This window comes from Pseudochaenichthys georgianus, chromosome 5 (assembly GCF_902827115.2).
Source record: "Pseudochaenichthys georgianus chromosome 5, fPseGeo1.2, whole genome shotgun sequence".
NCBI lineage: Eukaryota > Metazoa > Chordata > Actinopteri > Perciformes > Channichthyidae > Pseudochaenichthys > Pseudochaenichthys georgianus.
Genome location: NC_047507.1, coordinates 3,793,017 through 3,813,229, shown reverse-complemented (window position 1 = coordinate 3,813,229; position 20,213 = coordinate 3,793,017). Strand labels below are relative to the sequence as shown.

Here is a 20,213-nt window from a genome sequence, read left to right as displayed (position 1 = left end):
ACTGTTGTGATTTGGTATCACGGTTCTCATGTCCACCAAGGAGCTGTTTGAGTGAAAAATCAGTTCAACCCACTGTGCACCTCCTGCTCTGCACCAAACAGCAGGCAGATACTAACTGACATTTCACAACTCAGAGCAGAGTCGAGCACTTCGCTGCTAAACAACCTATATTTCCCTGAAGGGTTGGTAGAGTCCAGAACAACACAAAAGGAGAGTGATCTGAGCTTTTCAGTTCAGTGAATTTGATGAATTTGTCAAAAAGCAGCTGTTTGCTAACGCCAGATTCACTTGATCAGCTCATACAGGTTTACGTTAACTATTAGCTACAGTGTAGTTGTTGGTAATGAACATCTTAAAGAGGATATAATTGCCATGTGTGCTTGTACTGTGAGATGTCTCCATGCTTTAATGTTCAAAAAATTCTTTCTCATACTGCCTGTGCTGCAGCACCTCTGGGTTGGGTGTGTAGGGAGAAACTCACACAATGATTTTACAATGATGTTAGCCTTTGCAGACAATCTGGATGCACAAAAACCTATATAATACAATACAAGCAAAATAGGGCCTGTTTTACTGTAGTGGGCCCCACCCATAGTTCAACAGTGTGGCGGTAAAGTTAACATAAGTAAATGATTACATTACATGTCACTTGTTAGACGCTTTTATCCAAAGCGACTTACATACTCAATACTGTGGACAATCCCCACAGGAGCAATTTGGGGTGAAGTGTCTTTCCCAGGGACACAACCACATGCTGACTGCAGTGGGGTTTGAACCTGTGACCCCCTAATCCGAACACATACACACAATCCACTGCACCACATGCCTGATGATGTACATGTAAGATAAAAACGTATTCAGCTAAAGTGTGCTAGCAAATGGATTATCATCAACGACTACTATATTTGTATTACAGTGTTCTTAATATAGTTTTCTATCAGTGTTCTTTTTTACATTTTTGTTTTTTATTTGTATGTATGCACCACGACACCTAGTCAAATTCCTCGTACGTGTGAACCTACCTGGTAATAAACACGTTTCTGATTCATTAAGTAGGTTTGAATAAATAAATAAAAATGCAACAAGAGAGGAAATTATAAATGCAGGACATGAACGATGGCACGCTACAGTAGCTGTCCTAATTACAGCCAAGCGCCCGACTAGCCCTAGTAAATACCAATTTACACGTCAATGCGGAAAACCTTTCACAGAGCTTCCGCACAGTCATAGATATTGTTACTTGCATTATATCTAAAGATTAGTTCAAATAATTCACAAAGGACATAGTATAAGAAAGGTGTTTTCTGAAGAACTGGAGAGTGAACATTTTAAATACAGTCTATGGTGAACACCCAACAATGAACGCTATACAGTTGGAGGTCGGAGGTCATGGGAAAGCCGTCAGAAATCCCTGCATCCCCACTTTACCTCCATTGTTTTTCTATGGGTCTAACCCTAACCCTAATTTTACTCAACAAAGACAGAAGAAAATTCTTAGTTACAGGGGCGGTTCTAGGGGGGGCAGGGGGGCCAGTGCCCCCCTAACACTGACTTTGGACCCCCCCCTGTGGCCCCCCTGAAAATGAAAAAAAAAAAAAGTTTAGGATTAAACAATTTCTTGGCTGACTAAATAGCTCTTTGTCAATCTAGTCAGACCCATAGAGCGTACACACCAACTATAAGTATCTGAAATAAATATGTACTGAAACAAATGCCAATAACTGTATTGCATTGTTTTCTTATGCGCAATTACTTGATACTGTCTTTGTCTTTTTCGTCCTGCATGTATTGTGCCCCCCTCAGAAAATAACTGGCCCCAGCCTAGCCCCCCCCAGTCAAATTGGTCTAGAACCGCCACTGCTTAGTTCATTACCAGTTAAATAAAATACCTTTCAATAAAACCTGGACTGCAGAACATCAATAACTGATTCATCTTTACACAAGACCCTCGCTACACAGCAACATAATACCTGGAAATTATAAAATAGCACAATATCCCGTCTTCTCCCCTCCTGAAGGCTCTTTCCTATTCCTTTCTCCTCTGTGTCTCTGTGAGTTTTACTTAAGTTTGTTGAAAATACTTTTTATCTTTTGCTATCCACTGCGGCAAATGCAGTGGCAGGAACCACTCACCCAAAAGAAAGCTACATGCTAGGGAAGCTACAGAAGCTAACATGCTGTGCACAATCTGCCCAGCATTATATATGCATTGCACAAATGATTCCCCCCCCCCCCCCCATCAGCATGCACAGAACACACAGGCGCACAGATTAGAAATCAGGCCTGAGAAACATCTCTGCTGTGAATCTGAAGCGATGAGCCACAGGGGGACTGCATCAGAGAGGAGGACACCGGAGGAATTGTGGGTGTTGGAGAGCACACAATACCAAATGATTGCCGTCGGCCTTCTTGCTGCTCAAAGAGTGGTGCAGGAATTAGTCCCAAAACGCTGGAATGAGTTAGCATTTTAGCATTTCTGGTAACCTTGTTGTTAGAAGCCTGAAATAAGGTATTTGGTTAACACAAATTTAAGAGATCTTCACATTCGGTGTTGCAACCTCAGTAAATAACCCCACTCGTAAATCTTCAAATAGGATGTGACAAATCAGAGGTGGTTGCAAATAAGCTACTAAATAAACTAGACGTCACCATTTTGAACATCAGCTAGCTTAGCTGACAAAAATATGTCCGTAAATACCCCATACCTCATGAATGTCCAAAGCTAATATGTGTCATAAAACAACGGTTGCTAATAAAAGACTACTAAAAAAGGGCCACGTGCTAACCATTCAACCCAGTCTCATGGCATTTCGTGTATGTGTAGATTTTTAATCTATTGATTCGTGTTCACCAAAACGATTTTCCCCTTTTTTCCGTGTTGCACAGCACGATTTTAAAATCAATGTATTTCTACTGGTAATGTGTTTAGTGCCTGCAGCACGTATTTTTCTCCGGTCGGGTCGTGGAAGACCGGAAGCTGTGTGGTTCATAAAAACATGTTCTTACTCAATATCAAGCCACAGTTATTGCTTTTATTTTAAATCGTATCATTTCGGACTTTTGTTGCCGTCTGTGAGGAAAATAAATGGGGCTCAGAGCCTCAGAATACTGAAATCCGAAAGAAGGGGAAAATCGTGTTGGTGAACACGAATCAATAGATTAAAAATTTTGTTGGTGAACACGAAATGCCGTGAGACTGGGTTGAACCATTAGACGCCTTTAGCTTAGCGATTTTGACAAGCAGCCATGCTACCGTGATGTATCTCGTTTATAGCTTAGCTTTTAACTTCTGGTGATTGCATCAAGAATCATAAATAGATGGAGATTATCCTGCTGAACAAAACAAGTAAATATCAAAAACCTTTGTTTGCCAAACACATATTCTCTACAACATCCCAAAATCCAATGGAAAAATCCAATTTCTTCTCGATAGACCCCTTTCAATGATGACTTCCTGTTTGAATGTATTACATATACGTCATAACTGCAGTCCTCTCCAGTATGTTCTGGAGCAGTGTGTCTACTTCCAGTCTACAGTCCTGCCTTTTTATATAATATAAATATGTATTAGGGTTACATTAACATTGATCCTTGAAAAGTGAGACTTCCTGTTAAAATCCTTCTCTGTGTAGTAGGCTACACTTTTGCTTCAAGGCACAAAAAGAGGCTACATACATCTGAAGAACCACTTCTACAATAAGTGAGAAACGCTCCACAAACATGAAATATTAAAACATGAATGTAATATATATGAATTATTTACATGGTTTCCAGGCACTGTTATGGCAGTAGGTGCAACGCAACACAGAGAAGTGAATGCTTCAACCAGCCATTTGTTCTTGTGTCAATGGAGGCGTATCGATCCCAGGGAAATGTCAACATGTCATCGAGACAGTCTTTCCGTTATCCAATTTGCTTTGTTTGTTTATGCTTTTGTACGTTCTGATGGCAGCATGAAGCCCATCTTGGCTGAGAGTGTGTGGAAGCGGATGGAAAAGCGACTGCACAAAGTCTGCACATTGCTGACTAGATTCTCATTTAGCAAAAGACAGACATTTACCCAGTCATCGGTCACATTCGTCAGGGGTTCTGAAACCATTTAAGAAAGAGAAACTGCCATTGTTTTTCAAATAAACACTGAAGTGGCTCGACAAACATGAGAGCGTCATTAAATAGTATTGCTTTCAAGTCATTGGACACAACACTCTGGAATAAATAGGTCCACATTTTGGGATATATGATTATTTGTCATTGAGAATTAGTTTAGAAGATCAGTAAGAAAAAAAGCAAAACACATTGTGCTGCGCAATATCAGAAACGATCAATTGCTAGCCTTATTTATTACAGCTAACGCAGTTATCCATACATGTGTTTGAAAGATAATTAATGTAAAAAATGCAATGTATGAAACATTTCATTAAATGTTATTATAAACATATTGAAAAAGTTCAAACTAATCCAAATAAATTAAATAGAAAGATAATTATAATAAAGACCAATCATAAGATTGCCCATAAGAATAACATTAAAAAAACAATTGTAACTTTAAAATCACTAAATCAGACTACATGTGCAGCTATAGAGTTCATTGTATAAACGCTGCATCCAGTTAGCTTAGCACAAAGACTTGAAACGGAGCAGAAGTAACTGAAACTAAATCTATATATCAGCACCTCTAAAGCTCATGAATGTCATATCTTGTTTCTTGGGTAAACAATGTCCAGCTTGAATGTCTCCTACCGTCTCCACATTTTCATCCAAATATATTGCTCATCTTACACACGTTTTGAGAAAATCGATGCTCATTTGGGTTTCATTAGGCGCGTTCACACCGCAGTACTTTTCCCACTTTAGTTCCGATATAGTTCCGAAATGTTGCGTTCACACCAAAAAGAGCCGGAACTACAATTAGTTCATGAGAACCTTTCCACCCCCTTTTCCGTCCCTGCTAGAGAGCAGGGACTTTCGTGGGAGAAAAAGGTTCCTGTGTCTGATTGGCTGGGCGGATTGCAAACCACGCCCCGTAAAACTCCCAAAAAGTGTTGTGAAGCTGCCATTTTATTATCCTGGCATTAGCATTATTAGCATTAGCATTAGCCCAGCGCAGAAACGCAGAGAGACTAACTTATGGCAACACAAAATAAAACATGGGAGCGGTGGAGATGAGGAGGTGTCGGCGTTCTGGCGATTTACTCGGAAGGCTTCAGTAGAAGCTGCTGGGACTCCCAGCAGCTTCTACTGAAGCCTTCCCCAACTCCGGGGACTTCCGGCCGGGGACTTTGGGCGGCAGTATACGCCGTGAAGTGGGTTGCGGCCTGCCAGTAAACCCAAAGCAGAAGAAGAAGAAGTGACGTCAGCGGCGTCATTTGCCTAATCCTCCCCCAGGGACTTATTCCGGTGTGAACGCGATCTGTACTGCGAACTAGGCGTTGTCAAAAACACTTCATCAGCTAACGGCTAATGGAAAGCAACGATGACTCAGAGAACAAGCTTGACTGAACCTGACTGACCAGAAGTGCTGACTTATCCTTTCTTAAACACAGACCAACTCCAAAAGCAAAACACTGCTTTTGTGAAGTGTTAATAGGAAGCTCAAGCTGTCAAATTAAATGAAACACTTGAATTAGGTTTGTCTCTTCCAATATATATAGACATTTGTATTCATTGGGATAAACCCCTTGAGATGCACCATCTCGTTTTCAAGGGGGTCCCGACAATAGCAACAACTTACAGACACACATAAACAAAAAGCAAAACATGACACACAAGACAAACCTAATTGATTGTGTGCATTGCTTGCATTGTACTTCACAGACTGTATGTGTCTGTTAAGTACAATTCAAGCAATGCACACAATCAATTTGAGACAGTCGAGCAAATCAGTTTCATCAATATCAGTTTCATCAATAACAAGTACAGAGCAGCTGAAAGTGAGATAACAATGTATGTTTAAATAAACCCAATGATGCAAGAGATCTAATAGCAGCAGGTCAAGTATTCCAGTCTGTTGGGGCTTTGAACATGAACGCTCAATTTTTTTGCAGAGGGGACAGAGAAATAAATCTGAACAGAATGTCTAACTTGATGATTTGACGAGTAAGGTACAAAATACTGCTTTAAATAAGGGGGATAGTTAAGATAAATGCACTTAAATATCAGCTGAAGCCAATGCGTGTCTTCTTACATTTAAAGAAGGCCATTTAAGTTGGTTATACATTGTGCAGTGATGTGTACGAAAAGGACAACCAAGAACAAATCTGCATAGTCTGTTGTAGGCTATGTTGAGTGGAGCAAGGTCTGATTTATGTGCATGTTGGTAGACAACATCACAATAGTCCATAATCGGAAGAATAAGTTGAGAAGCAATTCTCTTTCGGACACCGAGCGTAAAACAATTGCGAGAGCGGTGTAAAACACCGATATAGCTCCTTCAAGATTCATTTTGTATTAAACCCTACCATGTGAGGGAGAGAATTAGACTTTAGTACAAATAAAGCAAGTGTGCGTATGTGCTGTTAAAGAAGAACTACCACCTGCTTAATAGGAAAGGATTAAATAGATATATATAAAGCCAGCACTGATGTGACAATGCACCGTTTCACTCCTACATTTTCACATCTGTTACGCAACGTGTGCAAATGCAAAGCACTTTAGAAGGGAAACGTTTACAGTGAGGGCTTCCCACTTGCTGTTGATCGCAATAGATAAGACTTGAAGAACACTGAGGCCGTTTCATTTCCTCCACAGAAAACAGTCTTTTCTCATTGTGTTGTACATTGCTGAGCAAGTACAAGTGGTGAATAAAACACCTGCACACCTCTCATATCTGAGAAAAGGTGGATGTTCTTTCAAAGTCATCTTGGCATCTCTTCATGCCAAGGATTACGAAAATATTTGAATATGAGTCAATGGATTATGAGTATCCAGTCCTGTGGTTTTATCTTCTCTTTCTGCTGAATGTAGCGGATGTATAATCATCCGTATCAGTACCAAATGACCTGCTTTTAAAATCTTTAATGGAGCTATTTTCATTTCTAAAAATAAATGGTGGTTCCTCCAAATGTGACAGCCATTCCGCTTGAAAGCATTTTAAAACTCCAATCCACCAACGATGCACTCAGCTGCTCCGCGGTACCAACAAGGCAAACAAAAACAGAATTCTCTAACCATTTTATCCCCTCTCTCATTGGCCAACAGTTATGAAGCCACAATCAAACGTAACTACTCAAATTCACTTATTCTACACTGATGCACATTTTGGATCCCTGCCATCTCCAAAAGCAGCAAATGATTCATAAGTGCCAATATTAGTGATGTTGTGTTTAATTTTCTGTATGAAAGTAACTGGATATTAGTCATTTCTTTCTATCCCCTGTGTGTGTGAATTGCTGATTTTAAAATGTAGACCTTTACAGAAAATAACCAAATAGCGAGTAATGGCATAATAGCCAATGCTCATGGGGATCCTACTAAAGAACAAGCATCACAAAACGTGCTGATGTTACAGTGGCCTGTCAATCACTTTGGGGTGAAGATTATATTGTACTTTACCATCATCCTTCCTTAAGTAAGTTCCTTACTGACTTAATTCTATGCGAGTTATTCACAAATCTGCCTCCGTCATCGTCTGGGTAAAAGGGGGCGGGACACAGAGCGGTCTTCCACCAATCAGGTTGTAATACGGCTCGGTATAAATATGTGTGAATGCTAATGTTGTCGTAAAGCGTGTTGTTGTTTTTACCGTGCACCATTAAACATACCATACATAATACTTTACGCAAACTGTTTTCTTTTCCAGGACCTTTTCACCTGAAGTGACCACCAACAGAAGCGAGTCAGAGGCTGAAGCAGGCTTTTCACTCTCACAGAGAAAGAGAGAGGCAGTGGGCATACATCCAGTCCTCCGCTTCACTCCACTGTTTGTATAGAGCCATTCATCTCCTTATTAGGATCAGTGCTGCGGCTGAAAGGAAGCTACAGGAGCTCTCTGTGTTATCGGTGTCAATGTCAGAGGACTTGAAAAAATGCTGAACAAGAACTCTGCTATTTGTTTGAGTAAAGACCCGACCGGACACAGAGAGACTATGGACTTTAAATCAAGGCAAAAGACTGTTCTTTCATTCAATGAAATCAAATAACTATTCATATTTTACACTGTACTCTAACTATTTTTTGTATACCTGTCTTTTTCTATTTTAATTTGTATTTGATACGATAATATTTCATAGTCAGATGAAACTCTACTTGCATCACAGCATTTGCAACAAGGACAAACATTAAGACAAGATACAAGGAAACAGACATTATGCACACATTAGAATCACTGAAGATAATATATTCCAGATTCTTTAATGTTAATTTAATTGTAGGATTGATCGGTACACAAAACAGTGCTTCAATCTAACTTTGTGGGAACCTGTACCTCTGATGTCATGCTCATAATTCATCATCGGGACATGGTCGGGTCAGAGACAACGTTGTTGGCCAGTCTTACATGTTGTTATCGGAGGTGAATTCATCGTCTCTCAGTGTTGTTGACCCTCAATCTTTGAGCGGATTTTCAATTGGTGGAGCAGTTTTAACTCGACGGATAAACACATGTACAATGTAGTATTCAACACTGTAGATCACTCATAATCACAGATGTTGAAAACAGGAGAAAAAGATTCACTTGGCGTTTCATTTTTGCTCCGTCATAATGCTTTTGATGTTTTTTTGTAAAGCACTTTGAATTGTGTTGCAATGTGCCACGATTAGGGTACGGTCGGGGTGGGAGTTTGAGTGTTCTGTGTTAGGATTAGTTTTCACAGGCCTAACAATATTATTGTGTGTGTGTGTGTGTGTGTGTGTGTGTGTGTGTGTGTGTGTGTGTGTGTGTGTGTGTGTGTGTGTGTGTGTGTGTGTGTGTGTGTGTGTGTGTGTGTGTGTGTGTGTGTGTGTGTGTGTGTGTGTGTGTGTGTGTGTGTGTGTGTGTGTGTGTGTGTGTGTGTGTGTGTGTGTGTGTGTGTGTGTGTGTGTGTGTGTGTGTGTGTGTGTGTGTGTGTGTGTGTGTGTGTGTGTGTGTGTGTGTGTGTGTGTGTGTGTGTGTGTGTGCCATGGAGTTAGAGTTGATTGCACCAGTTTTTCTGAATATGTGTGTATGCATTGGGGAAGGTGTTGGCCTGATTGTTTGATAAATGTGATGCAAGTTCCTGGGTGGCGTGTTTGTGGTTCCTGTTCCTGGAAAATAAATGACAAGATGGCCCGGGCGTCTGAATGCTTTTAAGGTGTTTTGTAAAGCACTTTGAATGGTGTTGAAATGTGCTAGTGTTAGGGTTAAGCGTGCCTTGCCATAATACCGCTCAAGAACATGTTCAGAGTTTTCTTGTTAACTTTTTTTGGGCAGAATCAGTCAAGCAGTACTATGTGGTGAACAAGTGTGGTTTGCTAAATGGCAGCTGAAAGCCAACACCAAGCATCTGAATCTGTGGACTGGAGTGTGTGGCAGTTCTGTGTGCAGTTAGTGGATACGCGTCTGGTGAGATTGCTGCATGAAAACGGCTACCAGACGGACATCCATCACGACATGAATTATAAAAGAACCTCTCGTTATCGCTGCCAACATAAAGAAAAAGAGAAGAGAAATCGATGCTTGACAGGGAATCCATGAATGATAAGCACGTGCAGAGCGAGGCGTTTAATGCCGGCCAGGAAAGAAGAACATTCTCCCAAAAACATGGGACAATTAGAGAACAGCATGTGGTTGATACAAAAACAAAACGGAGGGCGTTTCTGCTGATGCCAAAACATCGAGTTGTTTCTGTAACTGGGGAGTAGCCTGACTGCTCATGAGTGCAGGTTGGAAAGAGAAGTGAGAGGAGATAAGAACACATGAGGGATCAAAACGACGACAGCACAGCAGTTTCAGATGGCAGGAGTAAAACATCACAAAATACCACAATATTGCATTTCCTAAACAAACTGCTGCTGCCTGCTGAGGAGCATGACTTGGGGATTTGTTCTAAACTGTATCCTGGGCTTCAGTGTTGAAACCCTCCCAACAAGCCAGCTGATGGAGCTGTGCAGTGATGACAGATGTTTGTGAGCTGACCAAGAAGTTAGCATCGCAAGGGCTCCCTCGACAAAATGAGATTTCTCCATTGGATGATACTTACACGTTTTGTTTGGCAGGATCATGTTCACATATTATCAACCCTTTCATGACTTCTGAAGCGTAAATGCAATGATAGCATGGAACTAGATAATAGTTGCATCCCCACCGCTAAGAAAAAGGACCTTTCGTATTTTCATTTAGCCGCTTGTTTGCAACCACCGCTTTTATGTCACAAAAGGAGCTTTGGTGATTTACACGTGCGGAATATCCTTAGGTATTTTACATCGTCGAGCAAAACATGAAAATATATTAAGCTTGTGTTAACCACAGACCTTATTTCAAGCATCAAACAATCAAAACAAGTTTATTTTGTGACGAAAGAACAAGATGTGATGAAATGCTGACTCATTATTGGGTTTTAGGACTTATTCCTACACCAATGTTGCTGCAGCAAACTTGCTTTATGATTTAACAAAGAAGCTTGCAGATGAGAGCATCGCTTTGATTATAAATCAACTACCTTAATGAGGTGAGAGGCTGCATATTGGCACACTGAGAACCAATCAGGAGATCAAGCAGCTCATACAAGTATGAAGGATATACGGTGTGCAGCTTAATATTATAAATTACTGTGATGCAATGCGAGCTTAATGCTTCTGATTACTCATCATGCTTGCAAACGTATTGTTAATAGGAGTTTTAGTGGCTGGGCGATTTCAGATACATCCATTATGCCTTGGACTTGCATGTTTCAACTGTTTGAAAGACTTTTAATTGAATTTTGAGGTGGGTTATGTATTTTCCAATATATTTCTGTGGAGACTTGAAGGTTGTTTCAGAGGCAATACACCACAGTTACAGTAGAAATAAATATGATTTTCTGTTCCGTTTTGGTTGCATGAAAGTCCAGTTGGAATTGCTACCTCAAGGGTTCAAGGAAGCTTTGATTCAAGGATCATCCGTTGTCATTCTGATATTCAGGGCTGTATAACAAAACACCTTCTGAAGGCCATGTGTGCTACACAACAAAAACATGAAAACACAGAAAAGAAAAGTGAAAGTATAAGTTGTATCAAGGTCCTTTAACTTTCATGCTTGGGCAACAATCCATAATATATGGTATTATTTAGAGCAAAATTCCTAATGAATCAACTACCTACATCTATCTACATCAACTACCAATGGTGTCACATCACATTTTAGAATAAATAACCGGGTGTCTGACTAAATGGTCACTCAATTGCTCAAAAATGAATCACTAAAGCCAGTAATCAGCAGTAGCATCCCTAGAATATGTTTTAAGTCTGCACGTGTTAAGAAGTAGGCCTTTTAGCACCGCCTGCACGACACAGTGTGATATATCCAATAGTTAAAAACATTATGGTGTGCTTTGATATTCTACTGCAGCTTTCAAACTGTGAGGTGCTCCCTGTGGAGTGTGAGCTGAAGGGGGGTGCGGAGGCAGAAGCGAAAAGAAACTGCGCGCTGTCTTTTATAAACAACAGGAAGTAAGATATTGTCATTTCTCCTGCTGACTTGGCTGAGCACAAACATGGCCGACAGTTGGAGCAGCAGCTGAGCCACATCGATCACGGAGGCACTTCATGAAGCTTCTCTAAAACCTTCAGCACTTGAATGCAGCAATTTACATCAAAATTGTAACTCTTCTCTGTGACACAACCGAGTCAAACCGGAACACACACACACACACACACACACACACACACACACACACTGTATTAAAAAGGCAATTGTATTTTGCTTATACTTAATTCATATTAGATTATAAGATGATAGTAATAGGATTATAAGAACAGCGGGTGAAAGCTAATTCTGTTGCTACAGATGCTATTCTCCAAAGATGCCCGCAATGCCCCAGAATGCACTGCGTCTCCCTTCCCTATGAAATAAATTATGCCAAAACAAATACGAGTACGATCCTCTAAATTCCCACAAGATCATTATACACATAGACCGATAGCATTCAGACTCAAAGGAATTAGATACATATGTAGATTTCCTCCACTATCCATGATGGTATTCAAAGGAGTAAACAGAACATTATGTATATGAAGTAAACAATAGTATATTATTGGTATAGTATATTAAACTATGTATACATGGCATGTTTAATTCTAAAGAGTAAACAAGCAAAACCCATAGCTGATAATAAATAGTTATATTCTGTTGGCTGTCTTTGTACAGTACATGGAACACTTCACTGGGCTGCAAACACAACAACAAGCAAGTTGGTGCAACAAATGGAAGAACCGCACAAACATACACAAGACTAGTGACACGTGTGTGAACGGATTACTACCAAGAGAAATGTAAATACACAGTGTTTACACAGAGAGGCGTCATGACTTCCAACCTGCCTGACCAGTTTAGGAGCCAGACGTCAGGCCAAAGGGACGGGGAGTAGTCTGTGTGTACAGTCAGAGACACTGTACTTACCCAACACTCTGCAAACACACCACTCGGGGCATTTGAGGTGAAACCATTTCTGTTTGCGTTGATAAAGAAATTCACATCTCCACCACTTCTGTTAAAAAGAACAATACAATAAGTTAAAACAGTTGATATTGGGAATAATTTTGGCTTTACCTAAGATATTTGACCTTTCGGCCTGTTGACGTTTACGACGAAGCCGAAGTCTGTTATCCGTCTTAAGGAATGGGAAGTGTCAGCTTTTGCTGCCATTATCAGTTTTATGAGCGGTCAGCTCTCGGTCACGGAGCCACAGATAAGGTGATTCAGTTTCTCCAGGTGTTAATAATAATAATTCCTTACATTTATTATAGCGCTTTTCCAGATGCTCAAAGCGCTTTACAGATACACACATTACACATATTTTGTATACATGCAATGGTCACTGTGGACAATACCCACAGGAGCAAGTTCAGGTGAAGTGTCTTGCCCAAGGACACAACGGCCTGACGCAGTGGGGGCGGGAGCGGGTTTCGAACCGGAGTTCCCCAGCACCCCCCTTGATCTGATGATCGGATACACAGACCACTGCGCCACCCGTCCCCTGTTCACAACTGGTTAAAAGGTCAACATTGATGAGGGTGAATTGACATGGCAGCAGTCAGAACGTTCTGCTGCTGTGACTTGTGATATGAGTTCTCCGGCCGATGCTCGTAATAAACTGCCAGTGTTTGACGACATCAGAACTCCTGCTCGTCCCGTGTCTCCTTCATGAGTCGGTGACTCCCACTGCATTGCTACACAGAAGCTTCCTCCACAGATATCATATATATTTACAATGTGAAATACTTCATGAATATGTTTGTTAAATACTTAAAAAAGGACGCTCACTTTTTGCTGGATATTTGTATTTTGTGCCTCAACTCTGACATGTTAATGTGTTGGAGCGCTAGCCAATAGAAGCACGAGGGTCATGTTATTATGTACTGAAGTAAACAAAGGAGTCCAAGGGAGGTGTTTTAGGGGGGGGGGGGGGTCAGAGACCATTTACATGCACTAAAACCGATACCTAAAAGAACAGAGTAGAAGAGAATGGAGATCTGTTGGTGCTTCTGCAGTGTTCATTGATATATATATAGCATGTTGCAAATATTAGTACTACTCCATTTATTATCATCAACAACATTCAGTAGGTTTTACTTTCAAACTTACATTTAGCTTTCTATTCTTCATCATCCACTTTGCGTCTTGTTTTCCATTATTTATGCCCTTCTCTCCTAATTGTTGTGCTTTTCTCTCCCATTGTAGACCCCTATGTCCTGCATCACTTGTGTGAAAGATGATATACAAGTTAAGTTTAATATTATTATGACTATCAGTGAGAAATAGTGGGTGCCATCCATCCGACAGCAGAGCCACAGTCGGCAGGCAGACGACACCCACCTGCTTCTCTGGGCATTTGAATCATCCGTTAGTCTAATTACAGAGGCCACATAATGCCGAGGTGAGAGATTACCCAGCATCCTCAGAGGAGCTGCATATCTTGTTAACAGCACTGCAGCCGGCGACATTTTTTAATCACATATTACCAAGGGACCATTGTCCTCAACATTTCATTTCACTGTACCTGCAACTTTATTTTGTTTTAAAAATACATGTGCGCCAATGCATTTCCCTCAACAGCAGTAAGCATGGTTTTTTCCGATTGTTACTTTTTTTTGCAACTCTAATCCTTCCTAATCCTCGCTTGGGTCTTGTTTTCTGTTCTTATAAATAGTTTGCACGAAGAGTGGACCTTTTTTTCTAAATTCACAAGCTTATCACACGGGGGAAACGGATAGAGCAACTACGTAATTAGCCTTTCTGCACAACTGTTGAATTCAAAATCTCCAATTAATTATTGCCAAGTGTGAGGTGGCCAAAATGAAACAATGGCCGCTGGCGTGGTTTGTATAATGAGGCCGAAGTATCAGGAGGAAAGTGTTTCCATGGCAGGCCACGAAGAAGTAAACAGTCCTAAAAGAAGTGTAACATTTCCCCCCCAAAAAATGGCCTGAAATATAAATTCTGCTTTTCTGTCGTGAGGCAGAACATGAGGAGCATTACAGGCATCGCTGCACCAGATCAGAGCCAGACAACAACATGATGAGCCTCATCCTTGAAAGGCAGGGGATTTGTTCAAAGGCGACAGCAGGGAGGCGAGGGAAGGTATGCAAAGGAAGTAGAAAAAAAGCGATGCAGAACCTGCTGACTCACTGTAATCATGGGGCTGAGCTGCGCCTGCTCGGGTAAAGCTCCCTGCCTCCCCTTCAGAAGGGCAAAGTGATGCTTTCCCATCGGCCGTGAGGAGCCCTATGACTGAGGTGAAATAAACCCGCTTTATGGCATGGACCAGCTCCTCTTCCTCCCCGTCTTACACCCCACTGTAGACACAATGATGCAATCTGAGGAAGGCAATGCATCGGCCCAAAGCTGTGTGGGTAAAACATTCAAATAAAGCCCTGATCAGAAAACAGGACTGCAACGTGGAAGGAGATCCTCTAAGGAAGGAGACCTTCTAAGGAAGGAGGAAACGGGGATGTGATTGCTGCCATTGTGTAAACGTTGCTGAAACACACAATAAAGACCCACATGATGCTGTAGCGAGATGTTGACAGGCCTGCAGCATAAAGCATCCTGATTAGGCTGCATTGTATTCCAGTGTAATAAAAAGCACACTGTGATTATACCTTTGTTGGATTCAGCTGCGATAATGCCGTGTTATTCTCTTTTATAGTAATTATGCCGACAAAAAGAAAGTAAAACTGAGATTTTGCCTCCAAATTAGGCATTTCAGGTAAGTGAACAGCTGCGGTGCGCTGTAGGACTGCGATCAGTATAGCCGACAATCAATAACACAGTCATCTGGTATCACGTATACGTTACACAGAGTGGGTAAACAATGACTGACTTGTGTATATAACGTTTTTATTATTAATAAGGCTTGAGTCTTTGAGCAGCGTTATAAACTTGGGGCATGGAGATGATGTCATTCAGACGGCACTGAGAGCAACTGAAAGAAAGGATTTTAAGCCTTGGATGCCCCAATTTCGACCGGTCTTTTTTTTTTTTTTAGACATCTCTCACAAGTCCTCCATCTTCGCAGTACATCTGATTAAAAAGGTCAAATGAGGGTTTAGCTTTTCCAGGTGTTCCTTTCCTCCGTTACAGGTGTTTGTGCATGGGTAGGCCAACTGCTAAAGACTTTCTCTCCCACATACACCTGCCTGAAACGCCTCCATTGGACTTCTTTATTTACTTCAGGAACATGGTGACATCACTATGTAACACTGACGCTTCTATTGCCTAACGCATTGTACGTGATAAATTAAGGGGCGGGACATCTGTAAGCAGTTGACCAATCACAACAGAGCCGGCCAGCTAACCAATCAGAGCAGACTGGGCTCTGGTTTCAGACAGAGGGTGAAAAGAGGTGCTGCAGCACAGGCAGGCAGTGAGACAAGTAAAGAGCTTTTTGAACATTAAAGCATAAAACGGTTTTCTTTTACGGAGATAAAAGTGAAATGCACAGACTCTAATAAGAGATAAGGCTGACGTGTGATAGAAACCAAAAATAATATTTGCTTTAAAAATGTAACCCTGAATGTATTTGATGAAAAATGCGTTCCAAAATAATCATGCACCAGCTTTTGTGTTTCATATCACGTCAAGTACATGCATGCATTGTTTTCTGTGACTCCCTCGTGAGTGTGAGTGTGAGTGTGAGTGTGAGTAGTTTGAATGCTGCGGCCTCCATTATGCGTGAAAACAACTATATATAGAGTATACAAAGCCCGAATGCAAACAATAAAACACAGCTATTGCCATGAATATAAATAGTGTGAAAAGTGGGAGTTGATGGACTGATAATCCTAAAGATGAGGCAGTGGTTTGATGTTAGTGGTGACAGCATGACGTCAGCAAGTACCTCACAAGTATAGCATTACAGACGCATGTGTGGCAGGATAGACAACAATCACCAGGCTACAAAAACATGTCGAGTCAAAGTACATTCAGCAGGGTCACACACACACACACACACACACACACACACACACACACACACACACACACACACACACACACACACACACACACACACACACACACACACACACACACACACACACACACACACACACACACACACACACACACACACACACACACACACACACACACACACACACACACACACACACACACACACACACACACACACACACACACACACACACACACACACACACACACACACACACACACACACACACACACACACACACACCCTGCAGGTTCCAGGAGCTACAACAATGACTCAGGTAAGATGGCCACCAGAAGAAAAACACAATCTCCCTCTGTGATACTGAGAGCCTAACGCCCCGCCCCCCCCCCCCTTTTCCAACTAAGATGTTAATAAGAAATGGTTGAGTTAACTTTCAAGTGCGAGGTGTGAGAGCGTCCAAGGAGACGCAGAGGAGAGGAGGGCTTCGGCCTGACTGGGTGCCTCATCCATGCTCATTTGATTTGCAAATGGTGGAAGGTAGCATGCTGTGCTGTGAGATCCCAGAGCTCGACACCGACATGCACACACCAGCAGCGAGACTTTGTGCACATATCCACCACGGCGAAAATCAAAAAAGGCAATCTCTGAGTTGGATTGGATGTGAACTCTACGAATCATGATGTAGCAAACCGTGGAGAAACTGCTGCTGAGAGGAGGTAATGGAGGGGGGGGGGGGGGGGGGCGTCAGGTGACACACTGAGAGGTGGCGAGGCGAGGCTGACACAGCAAGGGAGAACTGTGTCCGATGGTAGTGCCAGGGATGCAGTCTGCAAGGAGAGTGTGAAAAGCCCACCTGTAGGATGACACTGCAGGGGAACTGACACACACTTTATCTGAGTCGAGTAATCAGAAGGACATGACAAACCAATAGAGTTGTGTTTGGCCAATCAGAGAGCTGCTATTGAACACATCTTGTATCGTGGAGCAGGAATTGGTCCTCAAACCCAGAACTGAGTTTACCACTTTTGGTTCTCTTGTCTTGAAGTCAGCTTTGTTTTAGTGCGTGTGTGCTTCGATGCCTAAAATAGGGTATCTGGTTGTATCCGTGTCAGTAAACACCCCACTCGTATGTCTGAAGCTTTGCTGAGTCGTCAAAACGGCGTTTGCTAACAAGTAACTGAATGAATACTAAACGTCATTACGCCGACATGACTCTGCCGTTAGCGTAGTGGTGGTGATGCCATGCAAACTGGGATGGGTTTGTTTGTAGCCGAACGTTAGCTTTACTCATGGTGATGGCATTTCAGCTTCAACAATTCTAACATCTGCTGAGCACACGTGTAAAATCATAAAGCTTTGTCGATTCGTTTCTATGGATGTCAGTTTCTGAGACATGACCAAGACCAGCGTAGCCTCCAGTGAGGCTTGTTTCTAGCTGCTTGACAGAATTGCTGTTGGCTACTGACGCCAGTTGTTGATCGCCCAGCTAGATACCCTAATAGAAATGACCAATCAGCCGTCAATGACAGTATTGAACATTCAATACATTTAGAATCACTGCAACGAGAGAGAACTCTGAGCATACAGTCATAAACAAGCCAGAAAAGTATTAGGCTGATGAAGCCAGCATGCAAAACAGACACGTACGTGCACGTATGTTCTTCCCAAAGCCTTACGCCCAAAGGAGATGAATGCCGTTTGAGAAGCTAGCTGCAGGTGCCCACACGGAGTCTATGGAAAGCATCTGGAAGGTGATGCAAACTCGTGCACAGCTGCAAAGTGTCTCCTAAATACAGTATGTCATTCAGAAAAAGCAGTTGAAGCCAAAGGTCAGGCTAATTCCATACATGGACGTGCCCAAGCATGCAGGCACACACACACACACACACACACACACACAGAGCAGCCAGGTATCTCCCAGCCGGTATGTTACACACACTCATGCATCACTTACAAAGTGTTACACAGGCCCAAGCAACACTTGTGTGGGCAAGGTGTGTGTGGGCAGGGTGTGTGTGTGTGTGTGTGTGTGTGTGTGTGTGTGTGTGTGTGTGTGTGTGTGTGTGTGTGTGTGTGTGTGTGTGTGTGTGTGTGTGTGTGTGTGTGTGTGTGTGTGTGTGTGTGTGTGTGTGTGTGTGTGTGTGTGTGTGTGTGTGTGTGTGTGTGTGTGTGTGTGTGAGAATGTGGCTGTGTATAATTAGTGATGGGTGTGTTGGACTGACTAAGCCAACAGCAGATCCAGTTTGCCCTGACAAGCTGAAACAAGCACACAACAGCTGATCTCTGAACGAGCAACTTTAAAAAACACAAATATTCCAAAATGCAAATTTCAAAAACCACCATGCTGTGTGTGAGCATCATCATCTGTGAAGTGGCTGGGGGGGGGGGGGTACTGCCTGGTTGCAAGGTTCTCTGTCAACACTGCTTGGGCCAATGGGCACAAAGCGACGCAACAACTTGCTTCATTCCCACAATATTATTCATTCCCAGCAGAGGACGTAAGGCACGCGGACAAAGTCCATGCGCATTATAAAATGAACAGCTTCAATAAATGCATTTGCACTGCAGCGGAAATCGTAACCATTCACGAATTACGCAGAAAATATCTCGTAGAAACATTCAACACATCGCTTAACACAACCAATTCTGGGCTAATAACGCCAGGAGGAAACCAGCAAGAGGAGGAAAATAGGAATATTTCAACATACCCTCCTGTCAGACCCACATCAAGGGGAGGACCATGGATGGTGCGCACCGGGGCTCAATCCTGCTGCTTCCGCCGATCCGTGTGTATTGCCCGGTTATAGGGAGAGGGAGTGTGTCGGTGTTTTGCCGGTGAAAAGCCCTAATGAGAGGAGAAGGAGGAGGAGAGAGAAAGAGGGAGGGACACTGTCAGATGCAGCGAGGGAGGCAGGAGGAGGGAGGAGGCGCATGTCCGATTATTCAGAGGGAATGTGTAAAGACAAACAGCGCTTGTGTCAAAATATCCTTCTCTGTCAACAAGTAGAAATCTCAATAAACACGCGGGGGAAATGCCAACAAGGTGACAACACGCAGCATTGTTTCAACAGGAGCTGCGTTCACGTGTCAGTGGATTTGTCAGCAACATGAATGAGGCAACACAACAGTATGATCAGATGTAGGTTTACACATACAAGGAATTTGCTTTGGTACGCAGTATGGTGCATTCAAAGACACAGAAAGAAGATACGTAGCAAAAAATAAAGACAATATTTACACTGAGTACAGTCAAATAGTATTCAAAATTACAAATACTATATTCAATGTTGTATTTGATGTGTGTTTTATTTCTAGGCAAGATCCCGCTCTGAAATATTCAAATGGAGCCCCACATAAGAGCTGATAGTCTATGCCTTGCAGTCAGTGTCGTCAGGAACATAATCCCTTTGATTTCATCACTGGGTCCAACACAGAGCCTGAACCCCCCTCACCTTTGCATACAGAGATGATGGCATTTTAAACACGAAGGACGGCTCGCCATGAGTCGCCCACTGTTGTGGTAAACACCTATAATGAAACCATGAAAAGCAGTAATGTGCAGGTATCAGTTCCCCATTGTGTCTGGAGAATGAGCGGGGTTTTATTTTGAAAAGGCAAGCTGGGTTTGATATCATTAATCAGGGA

At 42.2% G+C, this 20,213-nt stretch overlaps 1 protein-coding gene across 10 annotated transcripts in view; it reads right to left on the bottom strand.

The window, feature by feature from the left end:
• The window catches only part of LOC117446529 (band 4.1-like protein 3), a 124,786-nt gene extending 105,252 nt beyond the window's left edge, over positions 1–19,534 (bottom strand). For 3 of the 10 annotated variants that reach the window (XR_004552151.2, XR_004552152.2, XR_011643200.1), the window contains exon 1: positions 19,277–19,534. The gene's annotated coding sequence lies outside the window, so the exon portion shown is untranslated. The remainder of the gene's footprint in view (positions 1–19,276) is intronic. The other 7 variants (XR_011643201.1, XR_004552153.2, XM_034082750.2 and 4 more) reach the window with 5 other exon arrangements.
• Between the last annotated feature and the right edge of the window lie 679 nt (positions 19,535–20,213).